Raw genomic sequence first — 26,419 nt, forward strand, 5'->3', positions numbered from 1 at the left:
GAAATGTTAATTTCAACCAGAACAGGGGGATTTGGAGGTCAAAGAAAAACAGTCCCATGAAACCCAGGACTTCTGGGAGGAATGCCAGAGCAAGAGGCATTTGAAGCAGAAGGGTGTTGTGGCTGGACCATACTGAATTTCAGCTACTGTTTGCTCCATGCAGTGCAAGGGAGCAATAGTGAACAGCACGTAAGCTAAAGCAACCCTGGAGTTGTCAAAACTTGTAACTGACACTGGGCCCTTGAATGGTCCAGGAATACAAGCAGTGTAAAGCTAAGGGGAGGAATGGAGTAACTCTCAGTTGGGGCTAAGGTTTCTACTGGTGCTTTGGGCAACAAAATCATATGTCTGCATAGAAGACACATAGGTAGTAACAGGACAGTGAAAAGCGGCAGGAGAGAGCACCTGAATAATGAGAGTTGCCCACTAAAATATAAGACAAGGTGTGACCAGAGTACCAGGGAGGCCACACTGAGATTGCTCAATTAGGGCAAACTGCAAAGCATGAGGCAGACAATCTTTAACACTGGTGGTGATTCTAATAATCTTGTGATTCACCAAGCCAGCAACAATACAACTTCTACAATACCTTACTGGTTACCTAGAAGCCAAAATGTAGTTCCCTTAAAACAACCCAGCCTTGGGCTCCTACCCAGACACAAGTCAAATATGATGAGTATTACTGAAAATCTTGTTCATCATATAAAAAGTTCTACCAATCCCAAAGGATCGGAAACATTATACACCAGGTTAATGAATATTTCAGATCTCACCTAAATACACGCTTACTGCCAATTTTTTTAAGCTAAACTAAAATTTATTAAAAAAAGAAAAGAGAGAAAATTGGTTAAAAGATCTTTATACATACAGACATGAATTGAGTATTTAGGACAGTTTCATAGTAGAGATGGTGAACTTCAGAGTTGCAAAAAGTCCTTTCAGAATTAGTCCATACGTTGCAATCCAATGTCCAATATCAGGATGATCCAGATGGGATTGGGCATCCTCAGTCTTGCAACTCAAACTTCCCCTAATGAAACTTATGCAGGTCTGAGATGAAAGGATCAGGGCCCAAGAGTTTCTATAGATCCTTGGCACGCTATTGTCAGCCTCTTCACAGAAGGTGAAGAATAGTTTCTTTGAAGTAACCTCCTATTTCCTAAAAATATCACTGGTAATTAGCTACATGGATTAAAATAAGGCAATTGCCTATCTCCTACCATTTACTAGGTAGTTTACTATATACTTCAAAGAGAAATAAGAACAATTGATATTACTCCATTCACAGTTCATTTAAATGTTAACATCTCCTTTGATCTCTGAATTAACAGAATACAGTGATAGACAGGAACTGTTTGATTACTTTATTACCCTTTAACAATATATATGTAAACACAAAAAACTACAACCTTTATCTACCAATATGTCCCTAAAGGTTGAATCTGGGTCAATTAGCCTGCAAGTTGCTTAATCCTTTCTGGCCCTGTGTCACACAGGGCATGGTTAGTAGTAATAGAATCCATAAAAGTTTCAACAGGAAAACAGTTTAACATCAGTTGCTCAACCCTGCTGCCAACAACAAGATTCCCATTGACTTCAGCGTAATGAGGATTTGCACCCCAAATATTTTCACATCTTTTGGGGATATAATTGCATTTAAATTAGCTTTCTTTAAAAAAAAAATCAGTGTAAACTGGCATGTATCAGTTTGGCTATTTCTAACTATTGGCATCAGTCACTGCTCTGTGGTTACTAGAGTATTAGCATTTTTATCTCTTCATAAATAGTTTTTGAGAAGTTTGTGTGTTGTCTCAGTTATGTTATGGTTATTATCTAAACACAGTCTCATTTTGCCTGCTATAATACTCCTAAGCGGACCTGGGAAACAGAGCTGACATTTAGATCCAAATCTAGCATTGGTAGGTATATTAAGTGGATTTGAAGCCAACTTCATTAGCTTTTGAAATGGAACTGGGAAGCACAGTTGCCTCCAACCATGGATGAATGATTTTCTCTATTACACACAATGAGGCTGCTGCCATGGGCTTCAATGGGAGTTTTGCCACTGACTTCAATAAATAGCAGATCAGTCCCAGCCATGCCAAATATTTAACCAGAAGACCAGAAGACAAGAAAGTCCTACAACATTTGTAATTTTCTTTGTAGCTTCTTCAAATAAGGAGACTGGAGGAAGAGGAGGCATTTATTTGGAGAGATTGCATATCAAAATAAGGGCCATGGTTCTTTGCTAGTTCTAACTAGCTAATATGAAAGTGGCCTTGAGAAATAAGTATCTTTTACTATTCACCTGGTGAATGCTAGAGCCTAGCTTGACTCTCAGAAATTCATCTTTGTGATTAGATAACTTCTGATATTTCAGAGGCCCTAACTATTAACATTAAAAAACATTAGAATAGAAGACCATTAAACAATTTCATATATTTCCAGCTATTATTCTAAATGTAACCAGATTCAAAGAGGCTAGCATTGTTAGTATATATGCAGCTTCTTAGGGGAACGAAGTGCTGAATATTAACGGAAAATGAAGAATTATAACGAGCCTTAAAAATAACATTTTGTTTAACTTTATGGCACTTGCCATCACTTTGAAATTATTTCAGTAACGAACCCAGTACTTTTCAATGCATTATAGAGTGGGTGCCGCTAAAAACTAGATGTTTACCATACCATAGTACTTGCAGGAATGTGCCATACTGTGAATGGAAGAGACTGCAAATGCCCTGGTAAATTCAGCTAATCTAGGTGGCAAATGTCAAAAATTGCTAGAGCATACCATTGATAGAACAATTTGTTTGTGGACAGGAAGTAAATCTGCACTTACTCCTTATAAAACTGTTTTGTATCTTATTAAAATCAGGCATTTTAAAACATGTTGGGTATTGTTCAAATGATTTGGAGGAGTAGATCATTGGAAAATGGGGTGATATTTAAAAATGTTATGAAATTTATTTTACAGGTGCAGTGCTTTGTAGGCTTTAAACAATAAAATGAGGAAAGAGCAGGGTGACCTAGTGGATCGAGCACTGGACTGGGACTCAGACGTCAGTTCTATTTTTGACTCAGCCATTGGCCTGATGTGTGGGCTTGGACAAGACACTTAACAGAAAGGTAAACTGAGGGACAGAGGCAAAGTGATACTGATCTCCTTTGTAACATGTTAAGGAGGAAAAGAGCTAAATTTTAATAGCATAACTGTAAATAAATAGTGATTTGAACATTTTATGGGGATGAGAGATATTTCCTCATAGACATATAATTGGAAACACCATTAGAACTGGTAGAGTCAAAAGATAATACCATCTGAAAGTAAGAGTGTGACCATATTTACACATCAATGCATTCAAGTACTGTACAAACATTAATCACTTAAATGCAACAGCTCCTTCAGCAGGTGAAATACCCGATTTCTTCCTAAATCATACAGGAATTGAAATGGTATGGTTTCAAGAAGTGGAATAGAATAAAATTCAATTTTGGCTTTTTAAAGCACTTTGTTTACTCTAGATGTTATATCTGCAAATACTTTTCAGGACAGTAATTGCATTTACAGTAAATAAATAAAAAAGCCAGGATGCCTCGTGTGAACTCTTTCTGAATGCCTTAGATCCTGACATCTTCTTTTTATTAGGTTTCAGAGTAGCAGCCCTGTTAGTCTGTATTCGCAAAAAGAAAAGGAGTACTTGTGGCACCTTAGAGACTAACAAATTTATTTGAGCATAAGCTTTGGTGAGATACAGCTCACTTCATCGGATGCATTCAGTGGAAAATACAGTGGGGAGATTTATATACACACACAGAGAACATGAAACAATGGGTTTTATCATACACACTGTAAGGACAGTGATCACTTAAGATGAACAATTACCAGCAGGAGAGCTGGGGGAGGGGAGGAGGAAAAGCTTTTGTGGTGATAATCAAGGTGGGCCATTTCCAGCAGTTAACAAGAATGTCTGAGGAACAGTGGGAGGTGGGGTGGGGTGCAGGGGGGAGAAATAACATGGGGAAATAGTTTTACTTTGTGTAATGACACATCCACTCTCAGTCTCTATTCAAGCCTAAATTAATTGTATCCAGTTTGCAAATTAATTCTAATTCAGCAGTCTCTTGTTGGAGTCTGTTTTTGAAGTTTTTTTGTTGAAGGATAGCCACTCTCAGGTCTGTAATTGAGTGTCCAGAGAGATTGAAGTGTTCTCTGACTGGTTTTTGAATGTTATAATTCTTGACGTCTGATTTGTGTCCATTTATTCTTTTACGTAGAGACTGTTCAGTTTGACCAATGTACATGGCAGAGGAGAATTGCTGGCACATGATGGCATATATCACATTGGTAGATGCGCAGGTGAACGAGCCTCTGATAGTGTGGCTGATGTGATTAGGCCCTATGATGGTGTCCCCTGAATAGATATGTAGACAGAATTGGCAACGGGCTTTGTTGCAAGGATAGGTTCCTGGGTTAGTGGTTCTGTTGTGTGGTTTGTGGTTGCTGGTGAGTATTTGCTTCAGGTTGGGGGTGTAAGCAAGGACTGGCCTGTCTCCCAAGATCTGTGAGAGTGATGGGTCGTCCTTCAGGATAGGTTGTAGATCCTTGATGATGCATTGGAGAGGTTTTAGTTGGGGGCTGAAGGTGATGGCTAGTGGCGTTCTGTTATTTTTTTTGTTGGGCCTGTCCTGTAACAGGTGACTTCTGGGTACTCTTCTGGCTCTGTCAATCTGTTTCTTCACTTCAGCAGGTGGGTATTGTAGTTGTAAGAATGCATGATAGAGATCTTGTAGGTGTTGTCTCTGTTCCTTAATCCACCCAGCAATACTGTTAATCTATCCAACTATACTCTTAGCCCAGCAGAAGAATCTGTCCTATCTTGGGGCCTCTCCTTTTGCCCCTTCACCCCCACGAACATGACACAGTTCTGTGGTGATCTAGAATCCTATTTTCAACATCTCCGACTCAAGGAATATTTCCAACACACCTCTGAACAACATACTAACCCACAGAGACCTTCCTACCAGCACTACAAAAAGAAGGATTCTGGACTCCTCCTGAAAGTCGAAACAACAGACTGGACTTCTACGTAGAGTGCTTGCACCCACGTGTACAGGCTGAAATTGTGGAGAAGTAGCATCACTTGCCGCATAACCTCAGCCGTGCAGAACACAATGCCATCTACAGCCTCAGAAACAACGCTGACATCATAATCAAAAAGGCTGACAAAGGAGGTGCTGTCATCATCATGAATAGGTCGGAATATGAAGAAGAGGCTACTAGGCAGCTCTCCAACACCACTTACTACAAGCCATTACCTTCCTGCTGGTAATAGCTCATCTTAAGTGATCACTCTCCATACAGTGTGTATGATAAACCCATTATTTCATGTTCTCTGTGTGTGTATATAAATCTCCCCACTGTATTTCCATTGAATGCATCCTATGAAGTGAGCTGTAGCTCACCAAAGCTTATGCTCAAATAAATTTGTTAGTCTCTAAGGTGCCACAAGTACTCCTTTTCTTTTTGCTTCTTTTTATTAGTGAATGGACTGATAGTCACAAGACTAGGACTATCTCAAAGAGCCAGTAGATTTTTTTAACTTCCACATTGACAGCCAGTGAAGATGAGAAGAGAGAGGAAACAAAGACCTTGGTTTATATCTCATACAAGACTCGCACATCTAGCAGTACCCGTGGCACCTTAGAGACTAACAAATTTATTACAGCATAAGATTTCGTGAGCTACAGCTCACTTTATCGGATGCATCCGATGAAGTGAGCTGTAGCTCACGAAAGCTTATGCTCTAATAAATTTGTTAGTCTCTAAGGTGCCACGGGTACTCCTTTTCTTTTTGCGAATACAGACTAACACGGCTGCTACTCTGAAACACATCTAGCAGTGCACATCATCTCTCCATCCCAAATAAATCTGGGCAGGACGCCAAACCTGCATACAATCTTTGCACACCACCACACTGGAGGATCTAAACCTATAGTGAAATGAAGGCAGAATGCACTCTTAGATAACATCACTACCTTTCCAAACACAGTAATCTTACCAGGGGAGCCAACAGATTTACCCTAGGATGTCCAAGTCCTTGGATCAACCAATACTGCATGAGTCACTCGCACCAGATAAACAACAAATTCGACTGCTACCGCTCCACAATGACATATATAAAACTAAGAAACTTTTAGTCTATAGAACCAATGGTTTTAAACTAGAGGTGAAAAATCAAATAATACACTACAGAATGGAAGCTGATATAAACATCTCTCTGCAATAAAGGAGACAGAAGTGGAGAGAAATTTTCTACTCAGTGTCTAAAAATATGCTGGATTATGATAATTTCCTCATAGTAGCAGAAACAACACTTTCCATTTAAGAAGCCATGAGACAAAGTGTCCATAAACCTGAAAGAAGACAAAGAGATTGTGCAGATGAAATTCCATGTATAGCAACCTGCAAAAGAATCAGGAATGTACATTAATGACACAACTCCATCCTGGATTGAGAAACAGTGAAAGAGACACAAACAGACAAGGCCCTCTCTGTTGGCCAAGAACCCTCATGAAGATTTTTGTGAATGACTTTGATAGAGGGCTTTCCCTTCACCCCCTTCCCTGGTTATTGTCACACAGACAGAAAGCAGAAGACCAGAAGTCTGAAGCCCTTCACACCAGTCAGGCTTATCTCTAGATGCCAATAGATTTTTTCCCCTTCTCCTCCCGCAACTACAGTTCTATACGCTGGTAGAACCCCTTCTTCTTCTAACCCCGAGCTTGATACACCGATGGAGATCCCTCTTCCCAGTGTTCTGTTTCCAGCTCTGACACTGCTGAGCCTTGCCTGTGTCTCTGTTCCTCATTCCCCTATTCCCAATCTCCCATTCATCCATTATCATTCCCCTTCCCCATTCCCCTTTCCCCATTCCCACTCCAACTCCTTCTTCTTAGCAGGCCCATATATAGCTGCAATGCATGATCCTTTTCACACCCCTTATAATTTATGGTCATGTTCTGTTCTGGAGGGTCGTAAGTCGGGGTCTTCATCCCACCCCTTTTTTGCCCCATGGGAGGGGTAAGGAGTGAGTTTAGAGATAAGGAGTTGAGGCAGTTGCCAAGTGTGCATTAATATATTACACTCCTACCATACCCTGTAACTATTTTAGCTCCATCCTTTATCTGTCTCATTGTAATAAAAGCCCCATCTGGTTGTGGGAAATGCAACACACAGCATCTTTGTCCTTTGTTCTTCACACATATTAGTAAGGATGTAAGAGTATTAAAAGTCAAACCCCAAAATTCTATCTCAGGCTAACAAACAGGCTTATATGCTAACAGACTTTGAGCCAGGGTTGCTGTAGACGAGACCAATGTATGTTGTTTTCTTTAAATTCACATTTTGGGAAGGAGGTGCAGGAATATTGTAACAATTCTTGATTAAATGAGGTCTCTCACAAAATGTTTCTGGATAAATCCTTTTGAGTTTGTCAGAACACAATTTATTTCCTACAATATTTTACTGGCATGACAAGCTTTACAAGTATTGTCAAACTGCAGAAGAGACAGAGGTAAATATATCAAACACCTTCCCAAGACAGGATTTCACAATACTGTTTAGAACAGTGCTTCTCAAGCTATCTGATGTGGGGGACCGGCAATTTTTTTTCCAATGTGCGCGCAGACCAGCAGCCGATGGCTTGCGGATCAGCACCGGTCCGCGGACCACCACTTTGAATAGCACTGGTTTAGAAGCTTTATCCCTGGTGACCATGTCAGTATTGCCAACTGCAAGCATTCAAAAAAATCATGTGAGCCCCACTCCCTTCGAATCATAATATGGGCTTAAAAAGTTAGACTTATTTGTCAGCTGACTTGAACTTTTACGCTGAACTTGTGCCATACGTTCAAGCTTTTCTCCACAATCATTAGACCTAGAAATGTTTTATTATTAATGAAAGCTGAGATTCTCATTGTAATCGCATGATTCTGGCAGATAGGACTTTAAGGAAAAAGTCATAAGTAGGCAATACTTCGCAACATACTTTAATTCCCAGCTGCCCACCAACATTGGCTTTAGTCTTCATAAGTTTTGTTTAAGCAAGTGTTGTCTGAATGTTTATTGAGAATGTTGACATCACTGGTGGCTGCTGGTAATTGTGGTTCACTACAGTCACATCATAAGAGGAAGCATCAGCTATGACAACTCAGAGACTGTAAGAAAGTATGCAGAAAGCATACAATTGTAAATTTTGTGTGACAAAGTTCCTGCTCTACCTTGGTGGGTCTTGCGCTTATTGGCAGATTTGCTCAGCTTGGAGCTTCACGGCAGCCCTCAGATTGGCCGTTTTTCTGAATTCACAGTCCAGGTTGACTCCTCCTGTGTCTGACCAGGAGTTGGGAGGATTTGGGGGGAACCCAGGCCCGCCCTCTACTTTGGGTTCCAGCCCAGGGCTCTGTGGAATGCAGCTGTCTAGAGTGCCTCCTGGAACAGCTGTGCGACAGCTACAACTCCCTAGGCTACTTCTCCATGGCCTCCTCCCAACACCTTCTTTATCCTCACCACAGGACCTTCCTCCTAGTGTCTTATAATGCTTGTACACCTCAGTCCTCCAACAGTCCACGTTCTCATTCTCAGCTCCTAGTGTCTCTTGCTCCCAGCTCCTCACATGCACACCACTAACTGAAGTGAGCTCCTTTTTAAAACCCAGGTGCCCTGATTAGCCTTCCTTAATTGATTCTAGCAGCTTCTTGATTGGCTGCAGGTGTTCTAATCAGCCTGTCTTAATTGTCTCCAGCAGGTTCCTGGTTGTTTTGGAACCTTCCCTGTTACCTTACCAAGGGAAAAGGGACCTATTTAGCCTGGGGATAATATATCTGCCTTCTATTACTCTCCTATAGCCACCTGGCCTAACCCTCTCACATTTGATAAAACAAAAATTCAGTGTTCTTCTTTACACCCATGGAGGTTGTCTTGTGCAAGGGACCTGTGAAGTGCTGAGAGAGGATTAGAGGTTCATTCCTTTAAAGGAGATACAAAGATAAGGTCTATTCCTACTTCAAAGTTGGGTGTTAAAGATCCATTAGCGCTTTCGGAAAGCCAAGAAGATAACCAGGTTGTCTTGTCTTTTCCTCATCTAAAACAATTTTGGGACAATGTACACTCCCCCCCCCATTTCCCCATAATAAAATAAGTTTAAAAATCTAGGTCTCTGGGGGAGTGTTGCCAAATGCATGAAACTGCTCTGTATGCTTCTGGTACAGCTGCACTCTTTGTGCAGAGCATTGGAAAACCTTTCATCAGTAAGGTGAGATTGAAAAAAAATTGGCTCAATTGCTGTACTACTTAATGTAATCCTCAAATCCTTTATAAAGGCTGTAATAAAACTTTATTCTTGTAGTTGAATTAGTTATTTCCTCTAGATATAACAGCAAATGTTGAAGATGCAAACAGTATGATTCATACAATCTCTGTAGGCAGGATTCTTTTTAAACTTGAAAATCTGTCATGGTGTTAGAAATACTGTATGAGTTCTATATGCTTGGTAATTATTAGTTGTAGCTTTGGGCTAGCTCCTTGCTTTTTTGCTAGGTGTAGATACCCTATTGTGCTAGGTGCAGTACAGAAAACTAACAAGTATAGTTCCTGTTTCAGAGTGCTTGCAGTCCTAATTGCAATAATTAATCTGGAAAAAATGAAGATTGTTTACCCCTGGGAATATCTTGTAACAGATCAACAGAGCCAGACATGTACCCAGAAGCCTCCTGCTGCAAGACAAGCCCAGGAAAGAAACCAACAGGACTCCACTGGCCATCACATACAGTCCTCAGCTAAAACCTCTCCAACACATCATCAATGATCTACAACCCATACTAGACAACAATCGCTCACTTTCACAGTCCTTGGGAGGCCTCGCCCACAGACAACCCACCAACCTGAAGCATATTCTCACCAGCAACTACACACCGCACTATAGTAACTCTAACTCAGGAACCAATCCATGCAACAACCCTCTATGCCAACTCTGCCCAAATATCTACACCCCCAGTGACACCATCACAGGACCTAACCAGATCAGCCACACCATCACCTATTCATTCACCTGCACGTCCACTAATGTAATATACGCCATCATGTGCCAGCAATGCCCCTCTGCTATGTACATCAACCGAACTGGACAGTCCCTACGTAAAAGTGTGATAGACCCAGGCCAGTTGGGTACAGCAGAGTAGTAGAAGGCAGATATGTTGGCCACTGGATTAACAGTTTTCTGTTCCCTGACTGACCAGAGCAGGGGCTGCTCCAGGCTAATGAGAAAACCTGACTCCAATTAACCTGCAAAGAGTCAGGTGAGGCCATTAAGCTAATGTGACCACCTGATTCTAATTAAGGCCCCTCTGATAATATAAAAGGGCTCACTCCGTCAGGCAGAGAGGAGCCAGGGAGCCAGAGGAGAGGAAGTGCGGCTGAAGGGCTGTTAATGAAGACACCCTCAAGTCATTGGTAAAGGAGCCCTAAGGTAAGGGTGAAGAAGGGAGAAGCAGGAGAGCTGTGGGGAAGTGGCCCAGGGAAATGTAGCAACTCTGGCAGTAAAAGGATGGCTGCCTACAGCTGCTATCATTAGGGTCCCTGGGCCGGAACCCTGAGTAGAGGGCAGGTCCCAGTTCCCCCCAACCCACCACTACAGAAACACCTCCTGGAAGGGGAAAATAGGCCCCTGTCAGGACAGGAGACTAAACTGTTTTAGCATGAGGCCACAGGAGCAACAGAGACTGTGGGAATTCTCTCACCAACCTCCATTGCTGGCTTATGATGAAAAGGGCTCAGCAGACTGTATCCCTGACCCTAGAGAGAGAAGGGCTACATGGAGGGTTGCAGTGAGCTTCTGAAGCTAGCATAAACTGCCTGAAAGCTTGGGACCCAAGGGGACAAGGTCGGAGCTCTGTCACAAAGGATAAATGGACACAAATCAAATATTAGGAATGGCAATATACAAAAACCTGTAGGAAAACATTTCAACCTCCCTGGACGTACAATAGCAGATTTAAAAGTAGCCATCCTGCAGCAAAAAAACTTCAGGACCAGACTTCTAAGAGAAATTGCTGAGCTTCAGTTCATTTGCAAATTGGACACCATCAGCTCAGGATTAAACACAGACTGTGAATGGCTAGCCAACTACAAAAGCAGTTTCTCCTCCCTTGGTTTTCACACCTCAACTGCTAGAAGAGGGCCTCATCCTCCCTGACTGAACTAACCTCGTTATCCCTAGCCTGATTCTTGCTTGCATATTTATACCTGCCTCTGGAAATTTCCACTACATGCATCCGATGAAGTGGGTATTCACCCACGAAAGCTTATGCTCCAATACATCTGTTAGTCTATGAGATGCCACAGGATTCTTTGACACTTTTACATATCCAGACTAACACAGCTACCCCTCTGATACTTGTAAAATCTTGCTTGACTTATTTTTCTGCTATTGATAGGCCCAAGAAATTTGCTCCCCCTACAATATTTTATTCACTGAGAGATGCTGAAACTAGTCATAGTTAGCTGAGGAGGAACATCACCATTCGTAGTCGGATGGGGTGAATACAAATATCTGAAGTGCAAATACAGTCTCTCTAATCAGTCACATCATATAGAACTTTCTTTCTTTCTTTCAGTTTGTTTTTAAATTGAGCCAAGTGTATCCTTCATTTACTTTCCATGGAGAAAGAAAATCTCCAAGTTACAAGACTTGGATAAAAGGAAAGTGTTCTGAATAGCAGTACTTTATGGGACTCAAGTCATAACATTGATAATAAAGAAACACACAGTTTCCTGGCAGAAGGTCCTGGCTACCTGTGCATCCCCTGGGATCTCCAAATTTGGGTAAGAAAAGCTAGCATTTCCATGGAGACAAAAACCAATCCTCACCTGGGGGGAGTTCCAACAGAGTTTTTGCCTTTCAGGCTTCTGTGAGCAGTAAATGCAACTTTTGAAGAGGCTCTTAGAAGGAAGACATTATGGATAGCGAGCGATCAGCTGTTGTGACCTGCACAGGATGTTGGTCTTTCTCCCAGAGTATAGAAGTGACTTCGTTTGTAAGATGTGCAAGCTGATCTCCATATTGGAAGATAAGGTTAAAGGACTAAAGAACCAAGTATTAATCCTGTGCTACATCAGAGAAAATGAAGATTTTCTGGATAGAAGTCAGTGTTTGGAACTGCAGACACACCATGCTGAAGAATCAGAGAGGGCAGTGCAGAACAGCGAAGAAAATTGGCATGTAACCTCCAGAAGAAGAAAGAGGAGAACCCAAGTACCCCCAATACAGATAGAGGTAAGAAACTGTTTTCAGGCTCTCTTCACAGGTACTATGGCAGAAAATGGATTGGAAGAGTTATCTGAGGGAAGGGATCAGAAGGAGACCCCCATTGACTGCAAGACATGGGATGCATTGTCCTAGGGATGGGGGTTCAATAACCACCACTCCCAAGAGGAGGAGACCAGTGGTGGTGGTCAGGGACTCCCTCCTAAGGAAGACAGAATTATCCATCTGCCACCCAGACTGGGAGACTCAAGAAGTGTGCTACTTGCCTGGAGCTAGAATTCAGGATGTGATGGAGTGTCTGACGAGACGGCTCAAGCCCTAGGACCACTACCCCTTCCTACGTCTCCACGTGGGCATCAATGATACTGCCAAGAATGATCTTGAGCAGGTCACTGCAGACTATGTGGCTCTGGGAAGAAGGGTAAAGGAGTTTGAGGCACAAGTTGTGTTCTCATCAATCCTCCCTGTTGAAGGAAAAGGCTCAAGTAGGAATCAACTCATTGTGGAGATAAATGCATGGTTATGCAAGTGGTGTCAGAGAGAGGGCTTTGGATTCTTCGACCATGGGATGTTGCTACAGGAAGAAGGTTTGCTAGGAAGAGATGGGATTCACCTAATAAAGAGAGAGAAGAGCATCTTTGCAGGCAGGCTTGCTAATCTAGCGAGGAGGGATTTAAACTAAGTTTGCCAGGGAATGGTGACCTAAGCCCAGAGGGAAGTGGGGAAGTGGGATACTGGGAGCAAACACAAAGAAGGAGGAGGGTGCAATGGGGGAGGCCTCCTGATTCATACTGAGAAAGTAGGGCAATTGGCTAGTTATCTTAGGTGCCTGTACGTGAACGCAACAAGCCTGGGAAACAAACAGGAAGAACTGGAAGTCCTGGCACAGTCAAGGAACTATGATGTGATTGGCATAGCAGAGACTTGGTGGGGTAACTCACATGACTGGAGCACTGTCATGGATGGGTATAAACTATTCAGGAAGACAGGTGGGGGACAAAAGGTGGTGGAGTTGCACTGTATGAAAGAGAGCAGTATGATTGCTCAGAGCTCCAGTATGAAACTGGGGAAAAGCCTGTTGAGCATCTTTGGGTTAAGTTTAGAGGTGAGAGCAACAAGGATGATGTTGTGGTGGGCATCTGCTATAGACCATCAGACCAAGACGATGAAGTAGACAAGGCTTTCTTCGGACAACTAACAGAAGTTTCCAGATCACAGGCCGTGGTTCTCACAGGGGACTTCAATCACCCTGACATCGGCTGGGTGCACAGCAGTGCACAGACAATCCAGGAAGTTTCTGGAGGAACCAACCAGAGGTTATGCTCCTCTTGGCCTGCTGCTCACAAACAGGGAAGAATTGGTAGGGGAAGTAGAAGTGGGTGGCAACCTGGGCAGCACTGACCATGAGATGGTTGAGTTCAGGATACTGACAAAAGGAAGAAAGGAGAGCAGCAGAATACAGACCCTGGACTTCAGAAAAGCAGACTTTCATTCCCTCAGGGAACTGATGGGCAGGTTCCCCTGGGATGCTAATATGAGGGGGAAAGGAGTCCAGGAAAGCTGGCTGTATTTTAAAGAAGCCTTATTGAGAGCACAGGAAAAAACCATCCCAATGTGCAGAGAGAATAGCAAACATGGCAGGTGACCAGCTTGGCTTAACAGAGAAATCATCTGTGAGCTTAAACACAAAAAGAAGCTTACAAGAAGTGGAAGCTTTGACAGATGACTAAGGAGGAGTATAAAAATATTGCTTGAGCATGCAGGGGTGTAATCAGGAAGCCAAAGCACAACTGGAGTGGAGCTAGCAAGGGAAGTGAAGGGTAACAAGAAGGGTTTCTACAGGTATGTTAGCAACAAGAAAAACGTCAGGGAAAGTGTGGGACCCTCAATGAATGGGGGAGGCAACCGAGTGATAGATGAGGTGGAAAAAGCTGAAAAAAGCTTTTTTTGCCTTGGTCTTCACAGACAAGGTCAGCTCCCAGACTGCAGCACAGTAGGAGGAGGAAGTGAGCAGCCCTCAGTGGTGAAAGAACAGGTTACAAACTTCTTAGAAAAGCTGGACGTGCATAAGTCCCTGGGTCCGGATCTAATGCATCCAAGGGTGCTGGGGGAGTTGGCTGATGTGATTGCAGAGCCATTAGCCATTATCTTTGAAAACTCGTGGTGATCGGGGAGGGGGGGGTCCCAGGCAATTGGAAAAAGCCATATATAGTGCCCAACTTTAAAAAAGGGAAGAAGGAAACTCTGGGGATCTATAGACCAGTCAGCCTGACCTCAGTCCTGGAAAGATCATGGAGGAGTTCCTCAAGGAATCCATTTTGAACCACCTGGGGGAGAGGAAGTGTATCAGGAACAATCAACATGGATTCACCAAGGGCAAGTCATGCCTGACCATAGATGCTAGAACTAGGGGTGCTGCAGCACCCCATGGTTTGTGCTCCAGCCCCCTAATCATTTTCATCGCCCTCTGCTGGACTCTCTCCAATTTGTCCGCATCCTTTTCGTACGGGGGGGCCCAAAACTGGACGCAGTACTCCAGATGTGGCCTTATCAGTGCCGAATAATCACTTCCCTCGATCTGCTTGTAATGCTCCTACTAATGCAGCCCAATATGACGTTAGCCTTCTTGGCAACGAGGGCACGCTGTTGACTCACATCCAACTTATCATCCACTGTAATCCTCAGGTCCTTTTCTGCAGAACTGCTGCTTAGGCAGTTGGTTCCCAGCCTGTAGCAGTGCATGGGATTCTTCTGTCCTAAGTGCAGGACTCTGCACTTGTCCTTATTGAATCTCATAAGATTTCTTTTGGCCCAATCCTCCACTTTGTCTAGTTCACGCTAGACCCTACCCTCCAGAGGATCTACCTCTCTCCCAGCATAGTGCCATCTGTGAACTTGCTGAGGGTACAATCCATCCCATCATCCAGATAATTAATCAAAATGTTGAACAAAATCAGCCCCAGGACTGACCACTGGGGCACTCTGCTTGATACCAGCTGGCAACTAGACATTAAGCCATTGATTACTACCCATTTACCCCTAACAATCTAGCCAGGTTTCTATTCACCTTATGGCCCATTCATCCAAACCAAACTTTTTTAACTTGCTGACAATAATACTGTGAGAGACTGTATTGAAAGCTTTGCTAAAGTCAAAATATATCACATCCACTGCTTTCGCCATATCCACAGCTCCAGTTAGCTCATCACTGAAAGCCAATCAGGTTGGTCAGACACATGGATGCTGGAACCATTTTTATAGTGGCAGTGCTGAGAACATTGAACAAAACTGTAAACCCTGCGTATGATGGACATCATTTCAAACCAGGGGGTGCTGCAGCACCCTTAGTTCTAGCACCTATGATCAGGCATGACTTGCCCTTGGTGAATCCATGTTGACTGTTCCTGATATGCTTCCTCTCCCCCAGGTGGTTCAAAATGGATTCCTTGAGGAACTCCTCCATGATCTTTCCAGGACTGAGGTCAGGCTGACCGGTTTATAGTTCCCCAGAGTTTCCTTCTTCCCTTTTTTAAAGATGGGCACTATATATGGCTTTTTCCAATTGCCTGGGACTCCCTCACCCCCCCCCCCCGCTATCACCACGAGTTTTCAAAGATAATGGCTAATGGCTCTGCAATCACATCAGCCAGCTCCCTCAACACCCTTGAATGCATTAGATCCGGATGACTTATGAGGAGAGGCTGAGGGAACTGGGGTTATTTAGTCTGCAGAAGAGAAGAGTGAGGGGGGGGATTTGATAGCAGCCTTCAACTACCTGAAAGGGGGTTCCAAAGAGGATTAGCTAGGCTGTTCTCAGTGGTGGCAGATGACAGAACAAGAAGCAATGGTCTCAAGTTGCAGTGGGGGAGGTCTAGGTTGGATATTAGGGAAAACTCTTTCACTAGGAGGGTGTTGAAGCACTGAAATGGGTTACCTAGGGAGATGGTGGAATCTCCATCCTTAGAGGTTTTAAGGCCTGGCTTGACAAAGCCCTGGCTGGGATGATTTAGTTGGAGTTGGTCCTACTTTGAGCAGGGATTGGACTATATGAGTTCCTATTTCTATTGGAGGAGGTGCTTGAGTATTATAAATGGAGTTTTAGTTGCCATGGGATAGTGTTGCTACATTTTTATCTATTCCCCATATGACATTAGTTCTGCTTCTCCAGGTTTTCTCTCATCTAAAGTTGGCTGGAGGGCCCAGCCCCCAGCCAGTAAAGCACCTAAACATATGAGTTGTCCCACTGAAGTCAATGAGATGGCTTGTAAGTAAGTGCTTTGCAGGATCAGGACCTGTGAAGGTGTTCACTCAACACACGAGAACTTCTATGTGGTCTGACATGGCATAGTGTCTGTCGCTTCATACAGCCACCCCTGTCAACAGTCACTCCATCACTGCAGTGATCTCTCCATCCCACAAGTTGGCCCTTTGTCCATGTCACAGTTTAGTCCCCTCTTCCAGGATAACAGAGAATCCACTCAAGCTATAGTCCAATAACCTTATAGCAGATCTTCTGTCTGATCCCTTACACTGCTTACCTCTGAGGTTTCAGTCCACCTTCCTTTGTGGCTGGTAGGGGAACCCAGTCCTCCCTCTATTCTGGATTCCAGCCCAGGGACCCTATAGTTAGAAGCCAAGGTCTACTCCCTCAGATTCTTTGCTGCCTCCCTGGACCATTTCTTGCTGCTTCTAGCCCCCAGAGAGTAACAGCATAGTCTATCTCCCTATCGACCCCTTCTGCTGCTAACTTCCTGGCTTTATAATCACCCAGCCCTGACCCATCAGGCCTTCATTATAAGTTAAGTCTGGCTTTTTATCTCTCCAAAGTGTTGCCAGGTATGTTCATTGGTCTCTCAGGCCCCATTAAACTCTTCAGGTCCTGTGTGAGGGATGCACCTTATCACAGGACCTAAAGGCTTGATCCTCCACTATTGAAGCCAATGGGTGTATTGCCATTGACTTCAAAATGAGCCACTTCTGGTCTTTTCAGTTAAGTGTATCGATACATTCACATGTCTGAAGGGTGAATTCAACAAATTGTGAGTTAATTTAAATACTCACCAAAAATTATTTCATTGTATAAGAGCCAATCTTTTTTATGTATCTGTTGTTACCTCTTGCTCATTGTTCTTTTTGAGCATTCCTTTAGTTAATCTTTAGTTGAACCATATTAAAATAAAGTTTTACACTTTTTTCCCAATCAAAAGAATATTTCTCCCCTCTCAAAAGACTGGCAAAGAATAAGTGGAACTGAAGCTTATTTAATTGCAAGGGTCAGGTTGGCAAGCTGACAGTGCTATTCGTGTTTTCCCCTTTAACAAGGCTGTTATTTTCCACTAAGATGTTGAAAAATTACAGACTTTCTCTATTTGCCATTTCTTCTGCCTCATGGATCTACAATCTTGGTTTTACCCTAATTTGGTTTTGATAGTCCCCTTTCACTCCTGCAGTAAGCTACTCGCCAGTCTGGACTGAAATGGGTCTCTCACCAGCAAAACATAGCTAAGTTTGAGACCAGAGGAGCAGATTGACAGCTCCAAAATGGAGTTATCAGGATAGAAATACAGTGGATAGCTCAATGACAGAGCAGTCAGGTCAGAGAAAATGGCACACAATCCTCCTCTCAGTACTGTATAGGAAAAGTGGTTTGTTTGTTTTTTGAGTGGCACAGAGCTACACCTTTTTCTGCTCCCCCCCTGCATTGTCTAGGGTGAAATAAGCTCCATGATCCCTGCAAGGGAAAGACAGACAGAAAGGGAGGGAGAAGGTAGGTAGCTCAATTTAAGAGCTACCTACCCCTTCTAGGCTTCTTCAAGTCCCAAGAACACAGTGGCTGCCATGCCATCCTGACAACTGTCCAGGCCCCTGCAGAGTTCCTGCAGGTCTGAAACCACTGGGCTTCTGCACTACTCACTATCTGGCCCACTCCATCTCTACAGTCCCTAGTAGCTTCAGCAAATGTTATTCTCTTATTTCCCTTCCTAAAAACAAACTGCTCAGAATAGAATGATTGTGCACAACACCAGATACCATATCATCTCTACAAAGATTTTTTTTTTCTTAGAAAAAGAGCAGCCATATATTTTTGTAGTGGCTTTCAGCTCTACTTTGAACTGAGAATAATCTGATATCCTAGCTCACTGTGAAATGTAAAATAAAAAATGCTTCTTCTCATCTCTACTGAAAACAGACTAGGCAGAAAAAATCCTGTAACCAGGAAGAAAGTATATTAGACAAACATTTTGGGGGGAGAAGAGCAGCTCATGGGAGATATTTTTTTTAATATAGGTCATGATTTGACTTTGTTTTTCACTAATACCTTTGTCTTAAATTTCTATTTTCTGTCTTGTAGTTGTTAATTGTGGGGAGTTTGGGTTTAAACACAGGAAGTTGTGCATTATAAATGTGTTTCTAATATATAATAGACACACCCAAACACATATTTTGGTAAAAACATGTGTTCTTACCTTAAAGCCATTGACAAGCATTCTTATCTTTGAGTGTAGAAATCTAAAAACAATGAAGACAAATAAAATCAGAGTTATTTATTTTGAGAGTGGAGTTTGAGCCAAGAGGTTGGCAAATTCAGATAGTTTCATAGAATCATAGAACTGAAAGGGACCTCAAAAGGTCATTTAACCAGTCCCCTGCATTCATGGCAGGACTAAGTATTATCTAGACCATCCCTGAAAGGTGTTTGTCTAACCTGTTCTTAAAAATCTCCAAAGGTGGAGATTCCACAACCTCCCTAGGCAATTTATTCCAGTGTTTAACCACCCTGACAGTTAAGAAGTTTTTCCTAATGTCCAACCTAAACTTCCCTTGCTGAAATGTAAGCCCATTGCTTCTTGTTCAGTTCTCAGAGGTTAAGAAGAACAATTTTTCTTCCTCCTACTTGTAACAACCTTTTATGTACTTGAAAACTGTTATCATGCCCATTCTCAGTCTTCTCTTTTTCCAGACTAAACAAACCCATTTTTTTCAATCTTCCCTCATAGGTCATGTTTTCTAGACCTTTAATCATTTTTATTGCTCTTCTCTGGAATTTCTCCAGTTTGTCCACATCTTTTCTAAAATGTGGCACCCAGAAGTGGACACAATACTGAAGTTGTGGCCTAATCAGCACAGAGTAGAGCAGAAGAATTACTTCTTGTGTCTTGCTTATAACAGTCCTGTTAATACATAGAATCATAGAATCATAGAATAGAATCATAGAATATCAGGGTTGGAAGGGACCCCAGAAGGTCATCTAGTCCAACCCCCTGCTCAAAGCAGGACCAAGTCCCAGTTAAATCATCCCAGCCAGGGCTTTGTCAAGCCTGACCTTAAAAACCTCTAAGGAAGGAGATTCTACCACCTCCCTAGGTAACGCATTCCAGTGTTTCACCACCCTCTTAGTGAAAAAGTTTTTCCTAATATCCAATCTAAACCTCCCCCATTGCAACTTGAGACCATTACTCCTCGTTCTGTCATCTGCTACCATTGAGAACAGTCTAGAGCCATCCTCTTTGAAACCCCCTTTCAGGTAGTTGAAAGCAGCTATCAAATCCCCCCTCATTCTTCTCTTCTGCAGACTAAACAATCCCAGCTCCCTCAGCCTCTCCTCATAAGTCATGTGCTCTAGACCCCTAATCATTTTTGTTGCCCTTCGCTGTACTCTTTCCAATTTATCCACATCCTTCCTGTAGTGTGGGGCCCAAAACTGGACACAGTACTCCAGATGAGGCCTCACCAGTGTCGAATAGAGGGGAACGATCACGTCCCTCGATCTGCTCGCTATGCCCCTACTTATACATCCCAAAATGCCATTGGCCTTCTTGGCAACAAGGGCACACTGCTGACTCATATCCAGCTTCTCGTCCACTGTCACCCCTAGGTCCTTTTCCGCAGAACTGCTGCCGAGCCATTCGGTCCCTAGTCTGTAGCGGTGCATTGGATTCTTCCATCCTAAGTGCAGGACCCTGCATTTATCCTTATTGAACCTCATTAGATTTCTTTTGGCCCAATCCTCCAATTTGTCTAGGTCCTTCTGTATCCTATCCCTCCCCTCCAGCGTATCTACCACTCCTCCCAGTTTAGTATCATCCGCAAATTTGCTGAGAGTGCAATCCACACCATCCTCCAGATCATTTATGAAGATGTTGAACAAAACGGGCCCCAGGACCGACCCCTGGGGCACTCCACTTGACACCGGCTGCCAACTAGACATGGAGCCATTGATCACTACCCGTTGAGCCCGACAATCTAGCCAGCTTTCTACCCACCTTATAGTGCATTCATCCAGCCCATACTTCCTTAACTTGCTGACAAGAATGCTGTGGGAGACCGTATCAAAAGCTTTGCTAAAGTCAAGAAACAATACATCCACTGCTTTCCCTTCATCCACAGAACCAGTAATCTCATCATAAAAGGCGATTAGATTAGTCAGGCATGACCTTCCCTTGGTGAATCCATGCTGACTGTTCCTGATCACTTTCCTCTCCTCTAAGTGCTTCAGGATTGATTCTTTGAGGACCTGCTCCATGATTTTTCCAGGGACTGAGGTGAGGCTGACCGGCCTGTAGTTCCCAGGATCCTCCTTCTTCCCTTTTTTAAAGATGGGCACTACATTAGCCTTTTTCCAGTCATCCGGGACTTCCCCCGTTCGCCACGAGTTTTCAAAGATAATGGCCAAGGGCTCTGCAATCACAGCCGCCAATTCCTTCAGCACTCTCGGATGCAATTCGTCCGGCCCCATGGACTTGTGCACGTCCAGCTTTTTTAAATAGTCCCTAACCACCTCTATCTCTACAGAGGGCTGGCCATCTCTTCCCCGTTTTGTGTTGCCCAGCACAGCAGTCTGGGAGCTGACCTTGTTAGTGAAAACAGAGGCAAAAAAAGCATTGAGTACATTAGCTTTTTCCACATCCTCTGTCACTAGCTTGCCTCCCTCATTCAGTAAGGGGCCCACACTTTCCTTGGCTTTCTTCTTGTTGCCAACATACCTGAAGAAACCCTTCTTGTTACTCTTGACATCTCTTGCTAGCTGCAGCTCCAGGTGCGATTTGGCCCTCCTGATATCTTTCCTACATGCCCGAGCAATATTTTTATACTCTTCCCTGGTCATATGTCCAACCTTCCACTTCTTGTAAGCTTCTTTTTTATGTTTAAGATCCGCTAGGATTTCACCATTAAGCCAAGCTGGTCGCCTGCCATATTTACTATTCTTTCGACTCATCGGGATGGTTTGTCCCTGTAACCTCAACAGGGATTCCTTGAAATACAGCCAGCTCTCCTGGACTCCCTTCCCTTTCATGTTAGTCCCCCAGGGGATCCTGGCCATCTGTTCCCTGAGGGAGTCAAAGTCTGCTTTCCTGAAGTCCAGGGTCCGTATCCTGCTGCTTACCTTTCTTCCCTGCGTCAGGATCCTGAACTCAACCAACTCATGGTCACTGCCTCCCAGATTCCCATCCACTTTTGCTTCCCCCACTAATTCTACCCGGTTTGTGAGCAGCAGGTCGAGAAAAGCGCTCCCCCTAGTTGGCTCCCCTAGTTGGCTCCCCTAGCACTTGCACCAGGAAATTGTCCCCTACATCCCAGACTGTGGTTCGCTTTTTTTGCAACAGTGTTACACTGTTGACTCATATTTAACTTATGGTCCACTATGACCCCCAGATCCCTTTCCGCAGTACTCTTTCCTAGGCAGTCATTTCCAATTTTTTATGTGTGCAACTGATTGTTCCTTGCTAAATGGAGTACTTTGCATTTGTCCTTATTGAATTTCATCCTGTTTACTTTAGACCATTTCTCCAGTTTGTCTAGATCATTTTGAATTTTAATCCTATCGTCCAAAGCACTTGCAACCCCTCCCAGCTTGGCATTGTCCACAAACTTTGTAAGTGTGCTCTCTATGCCATTATCTAAATCATTGATGAAGCTATAGAACAGAACCGGACCCATAACGGATCCCTGCAAGACTTCACTCATTATGCCCTTCCACCATGACTGTGAACTACTGAAGACGACTATCTGGGAATGGTTTTCCAACAAGTTTTGGATCCACTTTATAGTAGCTCCAGCTAGGTTGCATATCCCTAGTTTGGTACACTACCAGGGAGATGTGATTCACAATGGGGTACGGACCTACCCACTTGGTGTCCAGAGTGTGGGCCGCCTTCCCCAGCTTTTGCAACATTACCGTATCTTCAATTTGCCACCCCTGGATGTCTTTACCAATGATTCCCTTACACTTGGCCTTTTCTGAATCTAAAGTGGCCTCTATGGCTTCGCGGATTTCACATAGCTCCTCCTTCAACTGGGCAAAGCTGATATTACCCAAAATATTTTGTGTTCCAAGGTGGACAAAGCAAGTATCTGCATTTCAGTACATCCCATGTGCAATAGCAGTATGGTTTTTCATTTCCATTTTTTTGTATTAGGCTGTCCTGTAACTGGGACAGAGAGCTTAATTTATTCTTAATCACCTCCAGGTCTACAGTATCTATAATCCCTGCTCCAAAAACAATTTCTCCTAATATGGTGTCTGCTACCTAAGGAGGTTTCCCTGCAGCATTTGGTATACAACAGTGCTAGCAACAAGACAAGCAACACAAGACAAAATGTAGAACACAAAACACATTTTATATTATGACAGTAGATTCATGGTATTCTAGGTTGCTTTTCAGCTGGTATCAGCTTTTCCTGTTTTGAAAGACAACCCTCCACTCCCATATTTCTACCCCTTTGGGGATGGCAGATTATTGCTTAAAATATTCCTTTCTTTTACAAATACCCTTGCTGGTTGCAGGCAAAACAGAGGAATTACCCCCATATTTTCCTGTGTTTGTTCTGTAGGCAGGCCAGGTTTCAATGGCTTCTACCTTTATCAGTTAGATAATTTGCATTAACACAGACACTTTCTGGCTTGCTTTTGGATTCAAAGCCATTTGCAGCTCAGAGACTCTGTCTTAAAAGGGACACAATCAACTTTCATTGGTGTTTTGATTACTTTTCACTTTCAACTCCTGCTTTTAAAACATACAAAAATCTGAAAAAGAAAACACAACCTATTGTGGCTCCCTTTGGAGCCCTAATAGGATTTTAATTAAGTAGCATGGTATGTTTGCATTTCTTTTACCCCTTCCACAATATACACTGCTCTGTTTTTACACAGCTGTATATAAATTACCTTCCCTTTATACATTTGGGGCAGTTAAGTTCCAGTAGAACCCCTTTATATTCTTTTAGCAAATTTGACTAAATTGTCCATAGTCAAATGATTTCTATTAGATAGTCTCTTTGCCTGGATTATTTACAGACATTCCTTTGGAAAAGGGCCCATTTTTCCTTCAGAATGGCTGCAAAGAAACCAAGAATTTTCTTTCTATAACACTTTTACTTTTTAAAACTGTTACAACATTTAACTGCTTAATTCCCTCCAGCCTCTGCAGAGTTAACTTCTCACTCTTTCCCTAGATCACTTGCTTATCCTTCCAAATGACATCTTAATCAACTCAGATGTTTCTATTCCAAATACTATTTCAAGGGTCTGAATTTCCCATGTCTGCATTTATTCCTTTCCTTACTCCTGCTAACTATGCTCTCAGGCTTCCAACCTCTTTTCCAATTTCTTTATCTGTTGCCTGCCTGATTGTCTGGGCAATTGTCTGATTGTCCTTTTCTTCTCCTGCACTGTCCCTTTCCATGGGCACAGGCTTTGTTCCATTACCAATTTAGAAAGGAAGGTGGGCTCCTTAATTAGCCCCCACCCCTCCTGGTCCCTTTCTTCTTCATAATCACCCCACGGGGTGCTCTCCTCTTAGTTGGGGATGCCATACATATGCCCTTCTCCCCCTTCACCCATTGGACCTCTCCTTGGTCTTAATGAGGGCCGCTATAGGGGTGCAACAAGGTTCCGCCCAAAATTGAGGATCCTCACCAGGGTCACCCGATTCATCCCCCGTGAGGCTTGCCACCTGGACTGAGCATACAGCCAGCTGATGTTTTAACTGTTCAATTTCCTTTTCATGGCAGGCACACAGCCGTTGCAGCGTATGCTGAGAATGAATAGTCAAATCTTTGACAAGCTCCTGAAGGACCAGTACTTGCTTAGCCAGTGCTTCCAGGCAGGTGCGTTTCACTTTTTTCACCTGGAAGTCCTGTCTCAAGGCCTGCAACTTGTCCTGGGCATAGGCTTGGGTTGCTGCCTGATTAGTGATTTGTGCTTTCAGTTGCTCAATTTCCACTAGCTGTCAAGTACACACATCTTCCCTTTTCTCCACCTCCTCTTTCTGTCCCAACAACATTTGATACCACATGGCTGCTGCAGTCCATACTAATCCAACAGCTGCCCCTAGGTTTTTACCCTTTTGCTTCTCATACTGGGCATACAGGTCTATCAAATCCTGCCAAGTATGCACGCTTATCTGAAGCTCTGCCACAGAATCCCCAGGATTGTATCCCACTTTGGCAAGAGCCTTCTCCAGCTGGGAGAGGTACTTGCCCCCCGTTGAAAGAGGCAATAGGGTCCCATCCCTTTTTGCTGCCTCCCCTGTGGCATGGGCACCCAGCCTGCCAGGATCCCACCATTGATGCCCACGACTGTGGGACTCCCGAGTCTGCAGCTGTACCCTTCTGTTTCCTGAACATGTTACCACAAATCATTAATACCACTCTTAAGGTCTTTTTGAATCACTTGATTTTTCACGCTGCCTACAACTGCACCAAGGCATACAATGTTCACCTCCCTGGGCCGGAGGGAGAGATGCTAAATCTCCCTCCGTATTACTCAGTCTAATACCACCGAGGGTCCATACACCAAATGAAACCCTTCCCAGACAGAATGAGACACCCTAGGTTCTCCTCTTCCACTAAGGCATGCTACTGCTGAGGGCAAATGCACCGAGGATTGTTTGCCTTGAGTGAGGATCTCTAAGTCCTCCTCCTATTACCCGGGACTTCTACAACCAGGGTATATCCACCTGCACCCTTCCCCCGGCAACTGGGGTGGAGAGAGAAATGCTAAACCTCTCTCCAATTCTCAGGCATACTACAGCTGAGAGTGGGCACACCTCTAATCATAAAATCCTCAACATGTAATACCAACAGTGCAAGACAGAGCAAACATGAAATGCCAAGGACAGAACAGTTGGTGTGCTCTGCACGCCCCCCCCCCCCACTGTGCAATTCTCCACCAAAACTGTGACAGATTTCAGTTACCAATCTGCCTGAGGCATCAGGTGATTAGGCTGAGGACTCAGGATTATTTGGGAAGGGGATGAAGAAGCACACCCAGGGTCTAAGTTTTAAAGCTTTATTGATAAAAAAATAAAATAACAGCGGAGAGTACTGGAGATTCCATTCCCCACATCACTCAGAGGAAGGAAGAAAGTGTTAGTTCCCCAAGCCCTAACCTACTTTCATACTCCCACTTGCACTACCCGAGGCTGACCAAGCCTGGGTGTAATGTAAGAAGAAGAGGGGGAGGGGTGGATGGGAGTTCTTGGGTCGTCCAGGGTCTGCTGTTGATCTCCAACTTGCTTCAATTCTTAGAAGAGTTTTTAAGTCCTGGATTCTTTTGGGGGCATTTTGTTCAGCCACCTCTGTTCCCCGTACTCTTTGTGGCCAGTCCAAAGTGGCTTGCTGTGGCATCCTTGGCTTTCCCAAAACACACCAGCTCCAGAGACTTTGTTCCCCACTCCCACCCTGTTGGCCTTCGCCATCTCATTGGTTCTCACTCTTATCTCTGCAGTCCTGCTCCACTTAGTTTTCCTCTTCTCATGGCTGGCGGGGGGCAAAGGGGGTTGGGTAAGATATTAATGCAGCTGCCGACTTCTCATCGAGCCCATGACCTTGGACCGGGGCCAGTGTCTTATCTTCAGATGGAGCTAGCTGAGGTGTTGAGTTAACCCGTTATCTGCTCTCTGCCTTCCTCCCCCTTTTGGCCTCCCACAACCTGCAAAGGACTCTTCCACTCCACACTCACACTTTTGACCCTTCCCAAATGCTTTGTGATGCCTGCAACAGCATTAGCAACATACAATGCTGATCTGCCTCCACGGGGAGGGGGCCATTGGGAGGGGGCCATTGGGTTGTGACAGGGGATGGAGGCAAGCACA

Source organism: Dermochelys coriacea, chromosome 3 (genome assembly GCF_009764565.3).
Source record: "Dermochelys coriacea isolate rDerCor1 chromosome 3, rDerCor1.pri.v4, whole genome shotgun sequence".
Taxonomy (NCBI): domain Eukaryota; kingdom Metazoa; phylum Chordata; order Testudines; family Dermochelyidae; genus Dermochelys; species Dermochelys coriacea.